Source organism: Melospiza georgiana, chromosome 19, assembly GCF_028018845.1.
Source record: "Melospiza georgiana isolate bMelGeo1 chromosome 19, bMelGeo1.pri, whole genome shotgun sequence".
NCBI lineage: Eukaryota > Metazoa > Chordata > Aves > Passeriformes > Passerellidae > Melospiza > Melospiza georgiana.
The window spans coordinates 122,570-146,174 of record NC_080448.1 but is presented as its reverse complement, the minus strand read 5'-3'; positions in this window follow the sequence as shown (position 1 = coordinate 146,174).

Below are 23,605 nucleotides of genomic sequence, written 5' to 3'. Positions count from 1 at the left end.
TGAGTTAGGCCTATCATAAGTGTTCTTTTAACCTGAAAGCCCTGAGTTCCAAGAACACAGCAGCTGCGAAGGACTACCCAAGAAGAGCACAAAAGTACCACCACATGCCTGCCTCCACAGCTATTTCCTTGGGGACATCCCTAATTCCTGGCTGATTTGCCTTTCTCGTCGTCGGGTTGGGGTTAGGTAGGCCTTGTGCTAGGATTTTTAAAATCAGGAAGCCCAGACCTCCAGGCACACTGGAGCTGTGAAAGGCATCCAAAAGGGAGTGCAAAAGTGCCACAACATGGCTGCTTTCACAGCTTTTTCCTTAGGAAGAACCCTAATACCCGGCTGATTTACCTTCCTAGGGTTACTGTTAGGCTTGGGCCAAGGACTTTTAAAACCAGGAAGCCCTGTGCTCCAGGCACACTGCAGCTGTTCAAGGCATCCCAACGGGAGCGCAAAAGTGACACAACTTGGCTGCCTCCACTGCTATTTCCATGAGACCATCCCCAACCTTAGGCTGGTTTTCCTTCCTAGCGTTGAGTTTTGAGTTAGGCCTATGGTTAGTGTTCTTTTAACCTGAAAGCCCTGAGTTCCAAGAACACAGCAGCTGCGAAGGACTACCCAAGAAGAGCACAAAAGTACCACCACATGCCTGCCTCCACAGCTATTTCCTTGGGGACATCCCTAATTCCTGGCTGATTTGCCTTTCTCGTCGTCGGGTTGGGGTTAGGTAGGCCTTGTGCTAGGATTTCTAAAATCAGGAAGCCCAGACCTCCAGGCACACTGGAGCTGTGAAAGGCATCCAAAAGGGAGTGCAAAAGTGCCACAACATGGCTGCTTTCACAGCTTTTTCCTTAGGAAGAACCCTAATACCCCGCTGATTTATCTTCCTAGGGTTACTGTTAGGCTTGGGCCAAGGACTTTGAAAACCAGGAAGCCCTGTGCTCCAGGCACACTGCAGCTGTTCAAGGCATCCCAAGGGGAGCGCAAAAGTGACACAACTTGGCTGCCTCCACTGCTATTTCCATGAGACCATCCCCAACCTTAGGCTGGTTTTCCTTCCTAGCGTTGAGTTTTGAGTTAGGCCTATGGTTAGTGTTCTTTTAACCTGAAAGCCCTGAGTTCCAAGAACACAGCAGCTGCGAAGGACTACCCAAGAAGAGCACAAAAGTACCACCACATGCCTGCCTCCACAGCTATTTCCTTGGGGACATCCCTAATTCCTGGCTGATTTGCCTTTCTCGTCGTCGGGTTGGGGTTAGGTAGGCCTTGTGCTAGGATTTTGAAAATCAGGAAGCCCAGACCTCCAGGCACACTGGAGCTGTGAAAGGCATCCAAAAGGGAGTGCAAAAGTGCCACAACATGGCTGCTTTCACAGCTTTTTCCTTAGGAAGAACCCTAATACCCGGCTGATTTACCTTCCTAGGGTTACTGTTAGGCTTGGGCCAAGGACTTTTAAAACCAGGAAGCCCTGTGCTCCAGGCACACTGCAGCTGTTCAAGGCATCCCAAGGGGAGTGCAAAAGTGACACAACTTGGCTGCCTCCACTGCTATTTCCATGAGACCATCCCCAACCATAGGCTGATTTTCCTTCCTAGCGTTGAGGTTTGAGTTAAGCCTAGGGTTAGAGTTTTTTAAACAGAAAGCCCTGAGTTCCAAGAATACAGCAGCTGCGAAGGACTACCCAAGAAGAGCACAAAAGTACCACCACATGCCTGCCTCCACAGCTATTTCCTTGGGGACATCCTTAATTCCTGGCTGATTTGCCTTTCTCGTCGTCGGGTTGGGGTTAGGTAGGCCTTGTGCTAGGATTTTTAAAATCAGGAAGCCCAGACCTCCAGGCACACTGGAGCTGTGAAAGGCATCCAAAAGGGAGTGCAAAAGTGCCACAACATGGCTGCTTTCACAGCTTTTTCCTTAGGAAGAACCCTAATACCCGGCTGATTTACCTTCCTAGGGTTACTGTTAGGCTTGGGCCAAGGACTTTTAAAACCAGGAAGCCCTGTGCTCCAGGCACACTGCAGCTGTTCAAGGCATCCCAAGGGGAGCGCAAAAGTGACACAACTTGGCTGCCTCCACTGCTATTTCCATGAGACCATCCCCAACCTTAGGCTGATTTTCCTTCCTAGCGTTGAGGTTTGAGTTAGGCCTAGGATTAGAGTTTTTTAACCAGAAAGCCCTGAGTTCCAAGAACACAGCACCTGCGAGGGACCATCCAAGAAGAGCACAAAAGTAACACCACATGCCTGCCTCCACAGCTATTTCCTTGGGGACATCCCTAATTCCTGGCTGATTTGCCTTTCTCGTCGTAGGGTTGGGGTTAGGTAGGCCTTGTGCTAGGATTTTTAAAATCAGGAAGCCCAGACCTCCAGGCACACTGGAGCTGTGAAAGGCATCCAAAAGGGAGTGCAAAAGTGCCACAACATGGCTGCTTTCACAGCTTTTTCCTTAGGAAGAACCCTAATACCCGGCTGATTTACCTTCCTAGGGTACTGTTGGTACTGCGAGAGCGGCAGCTTCGGGAAGGTGAAGAAGCAAGCTGTACAACACTGGGATTGTGTGCGCACCTTGCCAACTGATAGAAAACAGTACCTTTGCACTCTCCTGACTTTTCCAATCACAGGAACATTCGATTGGAAGCTGTTTTGGACAACTTTTCTTTTCTTCCTGCCAAACACTTGGCAGACATCCGTGCAACTTCTAGAACACGATGGGAGATGTTTTCTGTGCTGGCACAGTTTTTCCTAGCCAGACATAGTGGAAAAGCTTGTTGCCGAGGTGTAGATGAGAAGAGGAGCTAAAGAGGAAGGTAGGATGCTCTCCGGAGGTAAGAGCCGCTGCCGGGCGTCTTTCGGCAGAAGCCGCGCTAAGGAGAGCACTGTGAGCGGCACAATCGTCTTTGCGCGAAGAAGCCGCTTCTTGGGCTCCGGCAGCCGGCGAGAGCGGCAGCTTCGGGAAGGTGAAGAAGCAAGCTGTACAACACTGGGATTGTGTGCGCACCTTGCCAACTGATAGAAAACAGTGCCTTTGCACTCTCCTGACTTTTCCAATCACAGGAACATTCGATTGGAAGCTGTTTTGGACAACTTTTCTTTTCTTCCTGCCAAACACTTGGCAGACATCCGTGCAACTTCTAGAACACGATGGGAGATGTTTTCTGTGCTGGCACAGTTTTTCCTAGCCAGACATAGTGGAAAAGCTTGTTGCCGAGGTGTAGATGAGAAGAGGAGCTAAAGAGGAAGGTAGGATGCTCTCCGGAGGTAAGAGCCGCTGCCGGGCGTCTTTCGGCAGAAGCCGCGCTAAGGAGAGCGCTGTGAGCGGCACAATCGTCTTTGCGCGAAGAAGCCGCTTCTTGGGCTCCGGCAGCCGGCGAGAGCGGCAGCTTCGGGAAGGTGAAGAAGCAAGCTGTACAACACTGGGATTGTGTGCGCACCTTGCCAACTGATAGAAAACAGTACCTTTGCACTCTCCTGACTTTTCCAATCACAGGAACATTCGATTGGAAGCTGTTTTGGACAACTTTTCTTTTCTTCCTGCCAAACACTTGGCAGACATCCGTGCAACTTCTAGAACACGATGGGAGATGTTTTCTGTGCTGGCACAGTTTTTCCTAGCCAGACATAGTGGGAAAGCGTTTTGCTAAGATGTAGACTACAGAAGACGCGAAAGACGAAGGTAGGATGCTCTCCGGAGGTAAGAGCCGCTGCCGGGCGTCTTTCGGCAGAAGCCGCGCTAAGGAGAGCACTGTGAGCGGCACAATCGTCTTTGCGCGAAGAAGCCGCTTCTTGGGCTCCGGCAGCCGGCGAGAGCGGCAGCTTCGGGAAGGTGAAGAAGCAAGCTGTACAACACTGGGATTGTGTGCGCACCTTGCCAACTGATAGAAAACAGTACCTTTGCACTCTCCTGACTTTTCCAATCACAGGAACATTCGATTGGAAGCTGTTTTGGACAACTTTTCTTTTCTTCCTGCCAAACACTTGGCAGACATCCGTGCAACTTCTAGAACACGAGGGGAGATGTTTTCTGTGCTGGCACAGTTTTTCCTAGCCAGACATAGTGGGAAAGCGTTTTGCTAAGATGTAGACTACAGAAGACGCGAAAGACCAAGGTAGGATGCTCTCCGGAGGTAAGAGCCGCTGCCGGGCGTCTTTCGGCAGAAGCCGCGCTAAGGAGAGCACTGTGAGCGGCACAATCGTCTTTGCGCGAAGAAGCCGCTTCTTGGGCTCCGGCAGCCGGCGAGAGCGGCAGCTTCGGGAAGGTGAAGAAGCAAGCTGTACAACACTGGGATTGTGTGCGCACCTTGCCAACTGATAGAAAACAGTACCTTTGCACTCTCCTGACTTTTCCAATCACAGGAACATTCGATTGGAAGCTGTTTTGGACAACTTTTCTTTTCTTCCTGCCAAACACTTGGCAGACATCCGTGCAACTTCTAGAACACGATGGGAGATGTTTTCTGTGCTGGCACAGTTTTTCCTAGCCAGACATAGTGGGAAAGCTTTTTGCCGAGAGGTAGATGAGAAGAGGAGCTAAAGACGAAGGTAGGATGCTCTCCGGAGGTAAGAGCCGCTGCCGGGCGTCTTTCGGCAGAAGCCGCGCTAAGGAGAGCACTGTGAGCGGCACAATCGTCTTTGCGCGAAGAAGCCGCTTCTTGGGCTCCGGGAGCCGGCGAGAGCGGCAGCTTCGGGAAGGTGAAGAAGCAAGCTGTACAACACTGGGATTGTGTGCGCACCTTGCCAACTGATAGAAAACAGTACCTTTGCACTCTCCTGACTTTTCCAATCACAGGAACATTCGATTGGAAGCTGTTTTGGACAACTTTTCTTTTCTTCCTGCCAAACACTTGGCAGACATCCGTGCAACTTCTAGAACACGATGGGAGATGTTTTCTGTGCTGGCACAGTTTTTCCTAGCCAGACATAGTGGGAAAGCGTTTTGCTAAGATGTAGACTACAGAAGACGCGAAAGACGAAGGTAGGATGCTCTCCGGAGGTAAGAGCCGCTGCCGGGCGTCTTTCGGCAGAAGCCGCGCTAAGGAGAGCACTGTGAGCGGCACAATCGTCTTTGCGCGAAGAAGCCGCTTCTTGGGCTCCGGCAGCCGGCGAGAGCGGCAGCTTCGGGAAGGTGAAGAAGCAAGCTGTACAACACTGGGATTGTGTGCGCACCTTGCCAACTGATAGAAAACAGTACCTTTGCACTCTCCTGACTTTTCCAATCACAGGAACATTCGATTGGAAGCTGTTTTGGACAACTTTTCTTTTCTTCCTGCCAAACACTTGGCAGACATCCGTGCAACTTCTAGAACACGATGGGAGATGTTTTCTGTGCTGGCACCGTTTTTCCTAGCCAGACATAGTGGAAAAGCTTGTTGCCGAGGTGTAGATGAGAAGAGGAGCTAAAGAGGAAGGTAGGATGCTCTCCGGAGGTAAGAGCCGCTGCCGGGCGTCTTTCGGCAGAAGCCGCGCTAAGGAGAGCACTGTGAGCGGCACAATCGTCTTTGCGCGAAGAAGCCGCTTCTCGGGCTCCGGCAGCCGGCGAGAGTGGCAGCTTCGGGAAGGTGAAGAAGCAAGCTGTACAACACTGGGATTGTGTGCGCACCTTGCCAACTGATAGAAAACAGTACCTTTGCACTCTCCTGACTTTTCCAATCACATGAACATTCGATTGGAAGCTGTTTTGGACAACTTTTCTTTTCTTCCTGCCAAACACTTGGCAGACATCCGTGCAACTTCTAGAACACGATGGGAGATGTTTTCTGTGCTGGCACAGTTTTTCCTAGCCAGACATAGTGGAAAAGCTTGTTGCCGAGGTGTAGATGAGAAGAGGAGCTAAAGACGAAGGTAGGATGCTCTCCGGAGGTAAGAGCCGCTGCCGGGCGTCTGTCGGCAGAAGCCGCGCTAAGGAGAGCACTGTGAGCAGCACAATCGTCTTTGCGCGAAGAAGCCGCTTCTTGGGCTCCGGCAGCCGGCGAGAGCGGCAGCTTCGGGAAGGTGAAGAAGCAAGCTGTACAACACTGGGATTGTGTGCGCACCTTGCCAACTGATAGAAAACAGTACCTTTGCACTCTCCTGACTTTTCCAATCACAGGAACATTCGATTGGAAGCTGTTTTGGACAACTTTTCTTTTCTTCCTGCCAAACACTTGGCAGACATCCGTGCAACTTCTAGAACACGATGGGAGATGTTTTCTGTGCTGGCACAGTTTTTCCTAGCCAGACATAGTGGGAAAGCGTTTTGCTAAGATGTAGACTACAGAAGACGCGAAAGACGAAGGTAGGATGCTCTCCGGAGGTAAGAGCCGCTGCCGGGCGTCTTTCGGCAGAAGCCGCGCTAAGGAGAGCACTGTGAGCGGCACAATCGTCTTTGCGCGAAGAAGCCGCTTCTTGGGCTCCGGCAGCCGGCGAGAGCGGCAGCTTCGGGAAGGTGAAGAAGCAAGCTGTACAACACTGGGATTGTGTGCGCACCTTGCCAACTGATAGAAAACAGTACCTTTGCACTCTCCTGACTTTTCCAATCACATGAACATTCGATTGGAAGCTGTTTTGGACAACTTTTCTTTTCTTCCTGCCAAACACTTGGCAGACATCTCTGCAACTTCTAGAACACGATGGGAGATGTTTTCTGTGCTGGCACAGTTTTTCCTAGCCAGACATAGTGGGAAAGCTTTTTGCCGAGAGGTAGATGAGAAGAGGAGCTAAAGACGAAGGTAGGATGCTCTCCGGAGGTAAGAGCCGCTGCCGGGCGTCTTTCGGCAGAAGCCGCGCTAAGGAGAGCACTGTGAGCGGCACAATCGTCTTTGCGCGAAGAAGCCGCTTCTTGGGCTCCGGCAGCCGGCGAGAGCGGCAGCTTCGGGAAGGTGAAGAAGCAAGCTGTACAACACTGGGATTGTGTGCGCACCTTGCCAACTGATAGAAAACAGTACCTTTGCACTCTCCTGACTTTTCCAATCACATGAACATTCGATTGGAAGCTGTTTTGGACAACTTTTCTTTTCTTCCTGCCAAACACTTGGCAGACATCCGTGCAACTTCTAGAACACGATGGGAGATGTTTTCTGTGCTGGCACAGTTTTTCCTAGCCAGACATAGTGGGAAAGCTTTTTGCCGAGAGGTAGATGAGAAGAGGAGCTAAAGAAGAAGGTAGGATGCTCTCCGGAGGTAAGAGCCGCTGCCGGGCGTCTGTCGGCAGAAGCCGCGCTAAGGAGAGCACTGTGAGCGGCACAATCGTCTTTGCGCGAAGAAGCCGCTTCTTGGGCTCCGGCAGCCGGCGAGAGCGGCAGCTTCGGGAAGGTGAAGAAGCAAGCTGTACAACACGGGGATTGTGTGCGCACCTTGCCAACTGATAGAAAACAGTACCTTTGCACTCTCCTGACTTTTCCAATCACAGGAACATTCGATTGGAAGCTGTTTTGGACAACTTTTCTTTTCTTCCTGCCAAACACTTGGCAGACATCCGTGCAACTTCTAGAACACGAGGGGAGATGTTTTCTGTGCTGGCACAGTTTTTCCTAGCCAGACATAGTGGGAAAGCGTTTTGCTAAGATGTAGACTACAGAAGACGCGAAAGACGAAGGTAGGATGCTCTCCGGAGGTAAGAGCCGCTGCCGGGCGTCTTTCGGCAGAAGCCGCGCTAAGGAGAGCACTGTGAGCGGCACAATCGTCTTTGCGCGAAGAAGCCGCTTCTTGGGCTCCGGCAGCCGGCGAGAGCGGCAGCTTCGGGAAGGTGAAGAAGCAAGCTGTACAACACTGGGATTGTGTGCGCACCTTGCCAACTGATAGAAAACAGTACCTTTGCACTCTCCTGACTTTTCCAATCACAGGAACATTCGATTGGAAGCTGTTTTGGACAACTTTTCTTTTCTTCCTGCCAAACACTTGGCAGACATCCGTGCAACTTCTAGAACACGAGGGGAGATGTTTTCTGTGCTGGCACAGTTTTTCCTAGCCAGACATAGTGGAAAAGCTTGTTGCCGAGGTGTAGATGAGAAGAGGAGCTAAAGAGGAAGGTAGGATGCTCTCCGGAGGTAAGAGCCGCTGCCGGGCGTCTTTCGGCAGAAGCCGCGCTAAGGAGAGCACTGTGAGCGGCACAATCGTCTTTGCGCGAAGAAGCCGCTTCTTGGGCTCCGGCAGCCGGCGAGAGCGGCAGCTTCGGGAAGGTGAAGAAGCAAGCTGTACAACACTGGGATTGTGTGCGCACCTTGCCAACTGATAGAAAACAGTACCTTTGCACTCTCCTGACTTTTCCAATCACAGGAACATTCGATTGGAAGCTGTTTTGGACAACTTTTCTTTTCTTCCTGCCAAACACTTGGCAGACATCCGTGCAACTTCTAGAACACGATGGGAGATGTTTTCTGTGCTGGCACAGTTTTTCCTAGCCAGACATAGTGGAAAAGCTTGTTGCCGAGGTGTAGATGAGAAGAGGAGCTAAAGAGGAAGGTAGGATGCTCTCCGGAGGTAAGAGCCGCTGCCGGGCGTCTTTCGGCAGAAGCTGCGCTAGGGAGAGCGCTGTGAGCGGCACAATCGTCTTTGCGCGAAGAAGCCGCTTCTTGGGCTCCGGGAGCCGGCGAGAGCGGCAGCTTCGGGAAGGTGAAGAAGCAAGCTGTACAACACTGGGATTGTGTGCGCACCTTGCCAACTGATAGAAAACAGTACCTTTGCACTCTCCTGACTTTTCCAATCACAGGAACATTCGATTGGAAGCTGTTTTGGACAACTTTTCTTTTCTTCCTGCCAAACACTTGGCAGACATCCGTGCAACTTCTAGAACACGATGGGAGATGTTTTCTGTGCTGGCACAGTTTTTCCTAGCCAGACATAGTGGAAAAGCTTGTTGCCGAGGTGTAGATGAGAAGAGGAGCTAAAGAGGAAGGTAGGATGCTCTCCGGAGGTAAGAGCCGCTGCCGGGCGTCTTTCGGCAGAAGCCGCGCTAAGGAGAGCACTGTGAGCGGCACAATCGTCTTTGCGCGAAGAAGCCGCTTCTTGGGCTCCGGCAGCCGGCGAGAGCGGCAGCTTCGGGAAGGTGAAGAAGCAAGCTGTACAACACTGGGATTGTGTGCGCACCTTGCCAACTGATAGAAAACAGTGCCTTTGCACTCTCCTGACTTTTCCAATCACAGGAACATTCGATTGGAAGCTGTTTTGGACAACTTTTCTTTTCTTCCTGCCAAACACTTGGCAGACATCCGTGCAACTTCTAGAACACGAGGGGAGATGTTTTCTGTGCTGGCACAGTTTTTCCTAGCCAGACATAGTGGAAAAGCTTGTTGCCGAGGTGTAGATGAGAAGAGGAGCTAAAGAGGAAGGTAGGATGCTCTCCGGAGGTAAGAGCCGCTGCCGGGCGTCTTTCGGCAGAAGCCGCGCTAAGGAGAGCACTGTGAGCGGCACAATCGTCTTTGCGCGAAGAAGCCGCTTCTTGGGCTCCGGCAGCCGGCGAGAGCGGCAGCTTCGGGAAGGTGAAGAAGCAAGCTGTACAACACTGGGATTGTGTGCGCACCTTGCCAACTGATAGAAAACAGTACCTTTGCACTCTCCTGACTTTTCCAATCACAGGAACATTCGATTGGAAGCTGTTTTGGACAACTTTTCTTTTCTTCCTGCCAAACACTTGGCAGACATCCGTGCAACTTCTAGAACACGAGGGGAGATGTTTTCTGTGCTGGCACAGTTTTTCCTAGCCAGACATAGTGGAAAAGCTTGTTGCCGAGGTGTAGATGAGAAGAGGAGCTAAAGAGGAAGGTAGGATGCTCTCCGGAGGTAAGAGCCGCTGCCGGGCGTCTTTCGGCAGAAGCCGCGCTAAGGAGAGCACTGTGAGCGGCACAATCGTCTTTGCGCGAAGAAGCCGCTTCTCGCGCTCCGGGAGCCGGCGAGAGCGGCAGCTTCGGGAAGGTGAAGAAGCAAGCTGTACAACACTGGGATTGTGTGCGCACCTTGCCAACTGATAGAAAACAGTACCTTTGCACTCTCCTGACTTTTCCAATCACAGGAACATTCGATTGGAAGCTGTTTTGGACAACTTTTCTTTTCTTCCTGCCAAACACTTGGCAGACATCCGTGCAACTTCTAGAACACGATGGGAGATGTTTTCTGTGCTGGCACAGTTTTTCCTAGCCAGACATAGTGGAAAAGCTTGTTGCCGAGGTGTAGATGAGAAGAGGAGCTAAAGAGGAAGGTAGGATGCTCTCCGGAGGTAAGAGCCGCTGCCGGGCGTCTTTCGGCAGAAGCCGCACTAAGGAGAGCGCTGTGAGCGGCACAATCGTCTTTGCGCGAAGAAGCCGCTTCTTGGGCTCCGGCAGCCGGCGAGAGCGGCAGCTTCGGGAAGGTGAAGAAGCAAGCTGTACAACACTGGGATTGTGTGCGCACCTTGCCAACTGATAGAAAACAGTACCTTTGCACTCTCCTGACTTTTCCAATCACAGGAACATTCGATTGGAAGCTGTTTTGGACAACTTTTCTTTTCTTCCTGCCAAACACTTGGCAGACATCCGTGCAACTTCTAGAACACGATGGGAGATGTTTTCTGTGCTGGCACAGTTTTTCCTAGCCAGACATAGTGGAAAAGCTTGTTGCCGAGGTGTAGATGAGAAGAGGAGCTAAAGAGGAAGGTAGGATGCTCTCCGGAGGTAAGAGCCGCTGCCGGGCGTCTTTCGGCAGAAGCCGCGCTAAGGAGAGCACTGTGAGCGGCACAATCGTCTTTGCGCGAAGAAGCCGCTCCTTGGGCTCCGGCAGCCGGCGAGAGCGGCAGCTTCGGGAAGGTGAAGAAGCAAGCTGTACAACACTGGGATTGTGTGCGCACCTTGCCAACTGATAGAAAACAGTACCTTTGCACTCTCCTGACTTTTCCAATCACAGGAACATTCGATTGGAAGCTGTTTTGGACAACTTTTCTTTTCTTCCTGCCAAACACTTGGCAGACATCCGTGCAACTTCTAGAACACGAGGGGAGATGTTTTCTGTGCTGGCACAGTTTTTCCTAGCCAGACATAGTGGAAAAGCTTGTTGCCGAGGTGTAGATGAGAAGAGGAGCTAAAGAGGAAGGTAGGATGCTCTCCGGAGGTAAGAGCCGCTGCCGGGCGTCTTTCGGCAGAAGCCGCGCTAGGGAGAGCGCTGTGAGCGGCACAATCGTCTTTGCGCGAAGAAGCCGCTTCTTGGGCTCCGGCAGCCGGCGAGAGCGGCAGCTTCGGGAAGGTGAAGAAGCAAGCTGTACAACACTGGGATTGTGTGCGCACCTTGCCAACTGATAGAAAACAGTACCTTTGCACTCTCCTGACTTTTCCAATCACATGAACATTCGATTGGAAGCTGTTTTGGACAACTTTTCTTTTCTTCCTGCCAAACACTTGGCAGACATCCGTGCAACTTCTAGAACACGATGGGAGATGTTTTCTGTGCTGGCACAGTTTTTCCTAGCCAGACATAGTGGGAAAGCTTTTTGCCGAGAGGTAGATGAGAAGAGGAGCTAAAGACGAAGGTAGGATGCTCTCCGGAGGTAAGAGCCGCTGCCGGGCGTCTGTCGGCAGAAGCCGCGCTAAGGAGAGCACTGTGAGCAGCACAATCGTCTTTGCGCGAAGAAGCCGCTTCTTGGGCTCCGGCAGCCGGCGAGAGCGGCAGCTTCGGGAAGGTGAAGAAGCAAGCTGTACAACACTGGGATTGTGTGCGCACCTTGCCAACTGATAGAAAACAGTACCTTTGCACTCTCCTGACTTTTCCAATCACATGAACATTCGATTGGAAGCTGTTTTGGACAACTTTTCTTTTCTTCCTGCCAAACACTTGGCAGACATCCGTGCAACTTCTAGAACACGATGGGAGATGTTTTCTGTGCTGGCACAGTTTTTCCTAGCCAGACATAGTGGGAAAGCGTTTTGCTAAGATGTAGACTACAGAAGACGCGAAAGACGAAGGTAGGATGCTCTCCGGAGGTAAGAGCCGCTGCCGGGCGTCTTTCGGCAGAAGCCGCGCTAAGGAGAGCACTGTGAGCGGCACAATCGTCTTTGCGCGAAGAAGCCGCTTCTTGGGCTCCGGCAGCCGGCGAGAGCGGCAGCTTCGGGAAGGTGAAGAAGCAAGCTGTACAACACTGGGATTGTGTGCGCACCTTGCCAACTGATAGAAAACAGTACCTTTGCACTCTCCTGACTTTTCCAATCACATGAACATTCGATTGGAAGCTGTTTTGGACAACTTTTCTTTTCTTCCTGCCAAACACTTGGCAGACATCTCTGCAACTTCTAGAACACGATGGGAGATGTTTTCTGTGCTGGCACAGTTTTTCCTAGCCAGACATAGTGGGAAAGCTTTTTGCCGAGAGGTAGATGAGAAGAGGAGCTAAAGACGAAGGTAGGATGCTCTCCGGAGGTAAGAGCCGCTGCCGGGCGTCTTTCGGCAGAAGCCGCGCTAAGGAGAGCACTGTGAGCGGCACAATCGTCTTTGCGCGAAGAAGCCGCTTCTTGGGCTCCGGCAGCCGGCGAGAGCGGCAGCTTCGGGAAGGTGAAGAAGCAAGCTGTACAACACTGGGATTGTGTGCGCACCTTGCCAACTGATAGAAAACAGTACCTTTGCACTCTCCTGACTTTTCCAATCACAGGAACATTCGATTGGAAGCTGTTTTGGACAACTTTTCTTTTCTTCCTGCCAAACACTTGGCAGACATCCGTGCAACTTCTAGAACACGATGGGAGATGTTTTCTGTGCTGGCACAGTTTTTCCTAGCCAGACATAGTGGGAAAGCGTTTTGCTAAGATGTAGACTACAGAAGACGCGAAAGACGAAGGTAGGATGCTCTCCGGAGGTAAGAGCCGCTGCCGGGCGTCTTTCGGCAGAAGCCGCGCTAAGGAGAGCACTGTGAGCGGCACAATCGTCTTTGCGCGAAGAAGCCGCTTCTTGGGCTCCGGCAGCCGGCGAGAGCGGCAGCTTCGGGAAGGTGAAGAAGCAAGCTGTACAACACTGGGATTGTGTGCGCACCTTGCCAACTGATAGAAAACAGTACCTTTGCACTCTCCTGACTTTTCCAATCACAGGAACATTCGATTGGAAGCTGTTTTGGACAACTTTTCTTTTCTTCCTGCCAAACACTTGGCAGACATCCGTGCAACTTCTAGAACACGATGGGAGATGTTTTCTGTGCTGGCACCGTTTTTCCTAGCCAGACATAGTGGAAAAGCTTGTTGCCGAGGTGTAGATGAGAAGAGGAGCTAAAGAGGAAGGTAGGATGCTCTCCGGAGGTAAGAGCCGCTGCCGGGCGTCTTTCGGCAGAAGCCGCGCTAAGGAGAGCACTGTGAGCGGCACAATCGTCTTTGCGCGAAGAAGCCGCTTCTCGGGCTCCGGCAGCCGGCGAGAGCGGCAGCTTCGGGAAGGTGAAGAAGCAAGCTGTACAACACTGGGATTGTGTGCGCACCTTGCCAACTGATAGAAAACAGTACCTTTGCACTCTCCTGACTTTTCCAATCACATGAACATTCGATTGGAAGCTGTTTTGGACAACTTTTCTTTTCTTCCTGCCAAACACTTGGCAGACATCCGTGCAACTTCTAGAACACGATGGGAGATGTTTTCTGTGCTGGCACAGTTTTTCCTAGCCAGACATAGTGGAAAAGCTTGTTGCCGAGGTGTAGATGAGAAGAGGAGCTAAAGACGAAGGTAGGATGCTCTCCGGAGGTAAGAGCCGCTGCCGGGCGTCTGTCGGCAGAAGCCGCGCTAAGGAGAGCACTGTGAGCAGCACAATCGTCTTTGCGCGAAGAAGCCGCTTCTTGGGCTCCGGCAGCCGGCGAGAGCGGCAGCTTCGGGAAGGTGAAGAAGCAAGCTGTACAACACTGGGATTGTGTGCGCACCTTGCCAACTGATAGAAAACAGTACCTTTGCACTCTCCTGACTTTTCCAATCACAGGAACATTCGATTGGAAGCTGTTTTGGACAACTTTTCTTTTCTTCCTGCCAAACACTTGGCAGACATCCGTGCAACTTCTAGAACACGATGGGAGATGTTTTCTGTGCTGGCACAGTTTTTCCTAGCCAGACATAGTGGGAAAGCGTTTTGCTAAGATGTAGACTACAGAAGACGCGAAAGACGAAGGTAGGATGCTCTCCGGAGGTAAGAGCCGCTGCCGGGCGTCTTTCGGCAGAAGCCGCGCTAAGGAGAGCACTGTGAGCGGCACAATCGTCTTTGCGCGAAGAAGCCGCTTCTTGGGCTCCGGCAGCCGGCGAGAGCGGCAGCTTCGGGAAGGTGAAGAAGCAAGCTGTACAACACTGGGATTGTGTGCGCACCTTGCCAACTGATAGAAAACAGTACCTTTGCACTCTCCTGACTTTTCCAATCACATGAACATTCGATTGGAAGCTGTTTTGGACAACTTTTCTTTTCTTCCTGCCAAACACTTGGCAGACATCTCTGCAACTTCTAGAACACGATGGGAGATGTTTTCTGTGCTGGCACAGTTTTTCCTAGCCAGACATAGTGGGAAAGCTTTTTGCCGAGAGGTAGATGAGAAGAGGAGCTAAAGACGAAGGTAGGATGCTCTCCGGAGGTAAGAGCCGCTGCCGGGCGTCTTTCGGCAGAAGCCGCGCTAAGGAGAGCACTGTGAGCGGCACAATCGTCTTTGCGCGAAGAAGCCGCTTCTTGGGCTCCGGCAGCCGGCGAGAGCGGCAGCTTCGGGAAGGTGAAGAAGCAAGCTGTACAACACTGGGATTGTGTGCGCACCTTGCCAACTGATAGAAAACAGTACCTTTGCACTCTCCTGACTTTTCCAATCACATGAACATTCGATTGGAAGCTGTTTTGGACAACTTTTCTTTTCTTCCTGCCAAACACTTGGCAGACATCCGTGCAACTTCTAGAACACGATGGGAGATGTTTTCTGTGCTGGCACAGTTTTTCCTAGCCAGACATAGTGGGAAAGCTTTTTGCCGAGAGGTAGATGAGAAGAGGAGCTAAAGAAGAAGGTAGGATGCTCTCCGGAGGTAAGAGCCGCTGCCGGGCGTCTGTCGGCAGAAGCCGCGCTAAGGAGAGCACTGTGAGCGGCACAATCGTCTTTGCGCGAAGAAGCCGCTTCTTGGGCTCCGGGAGCCGGCGAGAGCGGCAGCTTCGGGAAGGTGAAGAAGCAAGCTGTACAACACGGGGATTGTGTGCGCACCTTGCCAACTGATAGAAAACAGTACCTTTGCACTCTCCTGACTTTTCCAATCACAGGAACATTCGATTGGAAGCTGTTTTGGACAACTTTTCTTTTCTTCCTGCCAAACACTTGGCAGACATCCGTGCAACTTCTAGAACACGAGGGGAGATGTTTTCTGTGCTGGCACAGTTTTTCCTAGCCAGACATAGTGGGAAAGCGTTTTGCTAAGATGTAGACTACAGAAGACGCGAAAGACGAAGGTAGGATGCTCTCCGGAGGTAAGAGCCGCTGCCGGGCGTCTTTCGGCAGAAGCCGCGCTAAGGAGAGCACTGTGAGCGGCACAATCGTCTTTGCGCGAAGAAGCCGCTTCTTGGGCTCCGGCAGCCGGCGAGAGCGGCAGCTTCGGGAAGGTGAAGAAGCAAGCTGTACAACACTGGGATTGTGTGCGCACCTTGCCAACTGATAGAAAACAGTACCTTTGCACTCTCCTGACTTTTCCAATCACAGGAACATTCGATTGGAAGCTGTTTTGGACAACTTTTCTTTTCTTCCTGCCAAACACTTGGCAGACATCCGTGCAACTTCTAGAACACGAGGGGAGATGTTTTCTGTGCTGGCACAGTTTTTCCTAGCCAGACATAGTGGAAAAGCTTGTTGCCGAGGTGTAGATGAGAAGAGGAGCTAAAGAGGAAGGTAGGATGCTCTCCGGAGGTAAGAGCCGCTGCCGGGCGTCTTTCGGCAGAAGCCGCGCTAAGGAGAGCACTGTGAGCGGCACAATCGTCTTTGCGCGAAGAAGCCGCTTCTTGGGCTCCGGCAGCCGGCGAGAGCGGCAGCTTCGGGAAGGTGAAGAAGCAAGCTGTACAACACTGGGATTGTGTGCGCACCTTGCCAACTGATAGAAAACAGTACCTTTGCACTCTCCTGACTTTTCCAATCACAGGAACATTCGATTGGAAGCTGTTTTGGACAACTTTTCTTTTCTTCCTGCCAAACACTTGGCAGACATCCGTGCAACTTCTAGAACACGATGGGAGATGTTTTCTGTGCTGGCACAGTTTTTCCTAGCCAGACATAGTGGAAAAGCTTGTTGCCGAGGTGTAGATGAGAAGAGGAGCTAAAGAGGAAGGTAGGATGCTCTCCGGAGGTAAGAGCCGCTGCCGGGCGTCTTTCGGCAGAAGCTGCGCTAGGGAGAGCGCTGTGAGCGGCACAATCGTCTTTGCGCGAAGAAGCCGCTTCTTGGGCTCCGGGAGCCGGCGAGAGCGGCAGCTTCGGGAAGGTGAAGAAGCAAGCTGTACAACACTGGGATTGTGTGCGCACCTTGCCAACTGATAGAAAACAGTACCTTTGCACTCTCCTGACTTTTCCAATCACAGGAACATTCGATTGGAAGCTGTTTTGGACAACTTTTCTTTTCTTCCTGCCAAACACTTGGCAGACATCCGTGCAACTTCTAGAACACGATGGGAGATGTTTTCTGTGCTGGCACAGTTTTTCCTAGCCAGACATAGTGGAAAAGCTTGTTGCCGAGGTGTAGATGAGAAGAGGAGCTAAAGAGGAAGGTAGGATGCTCTCCGGAGGTAAGAGCCGCTGCCGGGCGTCTTTCGGCAGAAGCCGCGCTAAGGAGAGCACTGTGAGCGGCACAATCGTCTTTGCGCGAAGAAGCCGCTTCTTGGGCTCCGGCAGCCGGCGAGAGCGGCAGCTTCGGGAAGGTGAAGAAGCAAGCTGTACAACACTGGGATTGTGTGCGCACCTTGCCAACTGATAGAAAACAGTGCCTTTGCACTCTCCTGACTTTTCCAATCACAGGAACATTCGATTGGAAGCTGTTTTGGACAACTTTTCTTTTCTTCCTGCCAAACACTTGGCAGACATCCGTGCAACTTCTAGAACACGAGGGGAGATGTTTTCTGTGCTGGCACAGTTTTTCCTAGCCAGACATAGTGGAAAAGCTTGTTGCCGAGGTGTAGATGAGAAGAGGAGCTAAAGAGGAAGGTAGGATGCTCTCCGGAGGTAAGAGCCGCTGCCGGGCGTCTTTCGGCAGAAGCCGCGCTAAGGAGAGCACTGTGAGCGGCACAATCGTCTTTGCGCGAAGAAGCCGCTTCTTGGGCTCCGGCAGCCGGCGAGAGCGGCAGCTTCGGGAAGGTGAAGAAGCAAGCTGTACAACACTGGGATTGTGTGCGCACCTTGCCAACTGATAGAAAACAGTACCTTTGCACTCTCCTGACTTTTCCAATCACAGGAACATTCGATTGGAAGCTGTTTTGGACAACTTTTCTTTTCTTCCTGCCAAACACTTGGCAGACATCCGTGCAACTTCTAGAACACGAGGGGAGATGTTTTCTGTGCTGGCACAGTTTTTCCTAGCCAGACATAGTGGAAAAGCTTGTTGCCGAGGTGTAGATGAGAAGAGGAGCTAAAGAGGAAGGTAGGATGCTCTCCGGAGGTAAGAGCCGCTGCCGGGCGTCTTTCGGCAGAAGCCGCGCTAAGGAGAGCACTGTGAGCGGCACAATCGTCTTTGCGCGAAGAAGCCGCTTCTCGCGCTCCGGGAGCCGGCGAGAGCGGCAGCTTCGGGAAGGTGAAGAAGCAAGCTGTACAACACTGGGATTGTGTGCGCACCTTGCCAACTGATAGAAAACAGTACCTTTGCACTCTCCTGACTTTTCCAATCACAGGAACATTCGATTGGAAGCTGTTTTGGACAACTTTTCTTTTCTTCCTGCCAAACACTTGGCAGACATCCGTGCAACTTCTAGAACACGATGGGAGATGTTTTCTGTGCTGGCACAGTTTTTCCTAGCCAGACATAGTGGAAAAGCTTGTTGCCGAGGTGTAGATGAGAAGAGGAGCTAAAGAGGAAGGTAGGATGCTCTCCGGAGGTAAGAGCCGCTGCCGGGCGTCTTTCGGCAGAAGCCGCACTAAGGAGAGCGCTGTGAGCGGCACAATCGTCTTTGCGCGAAGAAGCCGCTTCTTGGGCTCCGGCAGCCGGCGAGAGCGGCAGCTTCGGGAAGGTGAAGAAGCAAGCTGTACAACACTGGGATTGTGTGCGCACCTTGCCAACTGATAGAAAACAGTACCTTTGCACTCTCCTGACTTTTCCAATCACAGGAACATTCGATTGGAAGCTGTTTTGGACAACTTTTCTTTTCTTCCTGCCAAACACTTGGCAGACATCCGTGCAACTTCTAGAACACGATGGGAGATGTTTTCTGTGCTGGCACAGTTTTTCCTAGCCAGACATAGTGGAAAAGCTTGTTGCCGAGGTGTAGATGAGAAGAGGAGCTAAAGAGGAAGGTAGGATGCTCTCCGGAGGTAAGAGCCGCTGCCGGGCGTCTTTCGGCAGAAGCCGCGCTAAGGAGAGCACTGTGAGCGGCACAATCGTCTTTGCGCGAAGAAGCCGCTCCTTGGGCTCCGGCAGCCGGCGAGAGCGGCAGCTTCGGGAAGGTGAAGAAGCAAGCTGTACAACACTGGGATTGTGTGCGCACCTTGCCAACTGATAGAAAACAGTACCTTTGCACTCTCCTGACTTTTCCAATCACAGGAACATTCGATTGGAAGCTGTTTTGGACAACTTTTCTTTTCTTCCTGCCAAACACTTGGCAGACATCCGTGCAACTTCTAGAACACGAGGGGAGATGTTTTCTGTGCTGGCACAGTTTTTCCTAGCCAGACATAGTGGGAAAGCTTTTTGCCGAGAGGTAGATGAGAAGAGGAGCTAAAGACGAAGGTAGGATGCTCTCCGGAGGTAAGAGCCGCTGCCGGGCGTCTGTCGGCAGAAGCCGCGCTAAGGAGAGCACTGTGAGCAGCACAATCGTCTTTGCGCGAAGAAGCCGCTTCTTGGGCTCCGGCAGCCGGCGAGAGCGGCAGCTTCGGGAAGGTGAAGAAGCAAGCTGTACAACACTGGGATTGTGTGCGCACCTTGCCAACTGATAGAAAACAGTACCTTTGCACTCTCCTGACTTTTCCAATCACAGGAACATTCGATTGGAAGCTGTTTTGGACAACTTTTCTTTTCTTCCTGCCAAACACTTGGCAGACATCCGTGCAACTTCTAGAACACGATGGGAGATGTTTTCTGTGCTGGCACAGTTTTTCCTAGCCAGACATAGTGGGAAAGCGTTTTGCTAAGATGTAGACTACAGAAGACGCGAAAGACGAAGGTAGGATGCTCTCCGGAGGTAAGAGCCGCTGCCGGGCGTCTTTCGGCAGAAGCCGCGCTAAGGAGAGCACTGTGAGCGGCACAATCGTCTTTGCGCGAAGAAGCCGCTTCTTGGGCTCCGGCAGCCGGCGAGAGCGGCAGCTTCGGGAAGGTGAAGAAGCAAGCTGTACAACACTGGGATTGTGTGCGCACCTTGCCAACTGATAGAAAACAGTACCTTTGCACTCTCCTGACTTTTCCAATCACATGAACATTCGATTGGAAGCTGTTTTGGACAACTTTTCTTTTCTTCCTGCCAAACACTTGGCAGACATCTCTGCAACTTCTAGAACACGATGGGAGATGTTTTCTGTGCTGGCACAGTTTTTCCTAGCCAGACATAGTGGGAAAGCTTTTTGCCGAGAGGTAGATGAGAAGAGGAGCTAAAGACGAAGGTAGGATGCTCTCCGGAGGTAAGAGCCGCTGCCGGGCGTCTTTCGGCAGAAGCCGCGCTAAGGAGAGCACTGTGAGCGGCACAATCGTCTTTGCGCGAAGAAGCCGCTTCTTGGGCTCCGGGAGCCGGCGAGAGCGGCAGCTTCGGGAAGGTGAAGAAGCAAGCTGTACAACACTGGGATTGTGTGCGCACCTTGCCAACTGATAGAAAACAGTACCTTTGCACTCTCCTGACTTTTCCAATCACATGAACATTCGATTGGAAGCTGTTTTGGACAACTTTTCTTTTCTTCCTGCCAAACACTTGGCAGACATCCGTGCAACTTCTAGAACACGATGGGAGATGTTTTCTGTGCTGGCACAGTTTTTCCTAGCCAGACATAGTGGGAAAGCTTTTTGCCGAGAGGTAGATGAGAAGAGGAGCTAAAGAAGAAGGTAGGATGCTCTCCGGAGGTAAGAGCCGCTGCCGGGCGTCTGTCGGCAGAAGCCGCGCTAAGGAGAGCACTGTGAGCGGCACAATCGTCTTTGCGCGAAGAAGCCGCTTCTTGGGCTCCGGCAGCCGGCGAGAGCGGCAGCTTCGGGAAGGTGAAGAAGCAAGCTGTACAACACGGGGATTGTGTGCGCACCTTGCCAACTGATAGAAAACAGTACCTTTGCACTCTCCTGACTTTTCCAATCACAGGAACATTCGATTGGAAGCTGTTTTGGACAACTTTTCTTTTCTTCCTGCCAAACACTTGGCAGACATCCGTGCAACTTCTAGAACACGAGGGGAGATGTTTTCTGTGCTGGCACAGTTTTTCCTAGCCAGACATAGTGGGAAAGCGTTTTGCTAAGATGTAGACTACAGAAGGCGCGAAAGACGAAGGTAGGATGCTCTCCGGAGGTAAGAGCCGCTGCCGGGCGTCTTTCGGCAGAAGCCGCGCTAAGGAGAGCACTGTGAGCGGCACAATCGTCTTTGCGCGAAGAAGCCGCTTCTTGGGCTCCGGCAGCCGGCGAGAGCGGCAGCTTCGGGAAGGTGAAGAAGCAAGCTGTACAACACTGGGATTGTGTGCGCACCTTGCCAACTGATAGAAAACAGTACCTTTGCACTCTCCTGACTTTTCCAATCACAGGAACATTCGATTGGAAGCTGTTTTGGACAACTTTTCTTTTCTTCCTGCCAAACACTTGGCAGACATCCGTGCAACTTCTAGAACACGAGGGGAGATGTTTTCTGTGCTGGCACAGTTTTTCCTAGCCAGACATAGTGGAAAAGCTTGTTGCCGAGGTGTAGATGAGAAGAGGAGCTAAAGAGGAAGGTAGGATGCTCTCCGGAGGTAAGAGCCGCTGCCGGGCGTCTTTCGGCAGAAGCCGCGCTAAGGAGAGCACTGTGAGCGGCACAATCGTCTTTGCGCGAAGAAGCCGCTTCTTGGGCTCCGGCAGCCGGCGAGAGCGGCAGCTTCGGGAAGGTGAAGAAGCAAGCTGTACAACACTGGGATTGTGTGCGCACCTTGCCAACTGATAGAAAACAGTACCTTTGCACTCTCCTGACTTTTCCAATCACAGGAACATTCGATTGGAAGCTGTTTTGGACAACTTTTCTTTTCTTCCTGCCAAACACTTGGCAGACATCCGTGCAACTTCTAGAACACGATGGGAGATGTTTTCTGTGCTGGCACAGTTTTTCCTAGCCAGACATAGTGGAAAAGCTTGTTGCCGAGGTGTAGATGAGAAGAGGAGCTAAAGAGGAAGGTAGGATGCTCTCCGGAGGTAAGAGCCGCTGCCGGGCGTCTTTCGGCAGAAGCTGCGCTAGGGAGAGCGCTGTGAGCGGCACAATCGTCTTTGCGCGAAGAAGCCGCTTCTTGGGCTCCGGGAGCCGGCGAGAGCGGCAGCTTCGGGAAGGTGAAGAAGCAAGCTGTACAACACGGGGATTGTGTGCGCACCTTGCCAACTGATAGAAAACAGTACCTTTGCACTCTCCTGACTTTTCCAATCACAGGAACATTCGATTGGAAGCTGTTTTGGACAACTTTTCTTTTCTTCCTGCCAAACACTTGGCAGACATCCGTGCAACTTCTAGAACACGATGGGAGATGTTTTCTGTGCTGGCACAGTTTTTCCTAGCCAGACATAGTGGAAAAGCTTGTTGCCGAGGTGTAGATGAGAAGAGGAGCTAAAGAGGAAGGTAGGATGCTCTCCGGAGGTAAGAGCCGCTGCCGGGCGTCTTTCGGCAGAAGCCGCGCTAAGGAGAGCACTGTGAGCGGCACAATCGTCTTTGCGCGAAGAAGCCGCTTCTTGGGCTCCGGCAGCCGGCGAGAGCGGCAGCTTCGGGAAGGTGAAGAAGCAAGCTGTACAACACTGGGATTGTGTGCGCACCTTGCCAACTGATAGAAAACAGTGCCTTTGCACTCTCCTGACTTTTCCAATCACAGGAACATTCGATTGGAAGCTGTTTTGGACAACTTTTCTTTTCTTCCTGCCAAACACTTGGCAGACATCCGTGCAACTTCTAGAACACGAGGGGAGATGTTTTCTGTGCTGGCACAGTTTTTCCTAGCCAGACATAGTGGAAAAGCTTGTTGCCGAGGTGTAGATGAGAAGAGGAGCTAAAGAGGAAGGTAGGATGCTCTCCGGAGGTAAGAGCCGCTGCCGGGCGTCTTTCGGCAGAAGCCGCGCTAAGGAGAGCACTGTGAGCGGCACAATCGTCTTTGCGCGAAGAAGCCGCTTCTTGGGCTCCGGCAGCCGGCGAGAGCGGCAGCTTCGGGAAGGTGAAGAAGCAAGCTGTACAACACTGGGATTGTGTGCGCACCTTGCCAACTGATAGAAAACAGTACCTTTGCACTCTCCTGACTTTTCCAATCACAGGAACATTCGATTGGAAGCTGTTTTGGACAACTTTTCTTTTCTTCCTGCCAAACACTTGGCAGACATCCGTGCAACTTCTAGAACACGAGGGGAGATGTTTTCTGTGCTGGCACAGTTTTTCCTAGCCAGACATAGTGGAAAAGCTTGTTGCCGAGGTGTAGATGAGAAGAGGAGCTAAAGAGGAAGGTAGGATGCTCTCCGGAGGTAAGAGCCGCTGCCGGGCGTCTTTCGGCAGAAGCCGCGCTAAGGAGAGCACTGTGAGCGGCACAATCGTCTTTGCGCGAAGAAGCCGCTTCTCGCGCTCCGGGAGCCGGCGAGAGCGGCAGCTTCGGGAAGGTGAAGAAGCAAGCTGTACAACACTGGGATTGTGTGCGCACCTTGCCAACTGATAGAAAACAGTACCTTTGCACTCTCCTGACTTTTCCAATCACAGGAACATTCGATTGGAAGCTGTTTTGGACAACTTTTCTTTTCTTCCTGCCAAACACTTGGCAGACATCCGTGCAACTTCTAGAACACGAGGGGAGATGTTTTCTGTGCTGGCACAGTTTTTCCTAGCCAGACATAGTGGAAAAGCTTGTTGCCGAGGTGTAGATGAGAAGAGGAGCTAAAGAGGAAGGTAGGATGCTCTCCGGAGGTAAGAGCCGCTGCCGGGCGTCTTTCGGCAGAAGCCGCACTAAGGAGAGCGCTGTGAGCGGCACAATCGTCTTTGCGCGAAGAAGCCGCTTCTTGGGCTCCGGCAGCCGGCGAGAGCGGCAGCTTCGGGAAGGTGAAGAAGCAAGCTGTACAACACTGGGATTGTGTGCGCACCTTGCCAACTGATAGAAAACAGTACCTTTGCACTCTCCTGACTTTTCCAATCACAGGAACATTCGATTGGAAGCTGTTTTGGACAACTTTTCTTTTCTTCCTGCCAAACACTTGGCAGACATCCGTGCAACTTCTAGAACACGAGGGGAGATGTTTTCTGTGCTGGCACAGTTTTTCCTAGCCAGACATAGTGGAAAAGCTTGTTGCCGAGGTGTAGATGAGAAGAGGAGCTAAAGAGGAAGGTAGGATGCTCTCCGGAGGTAAGA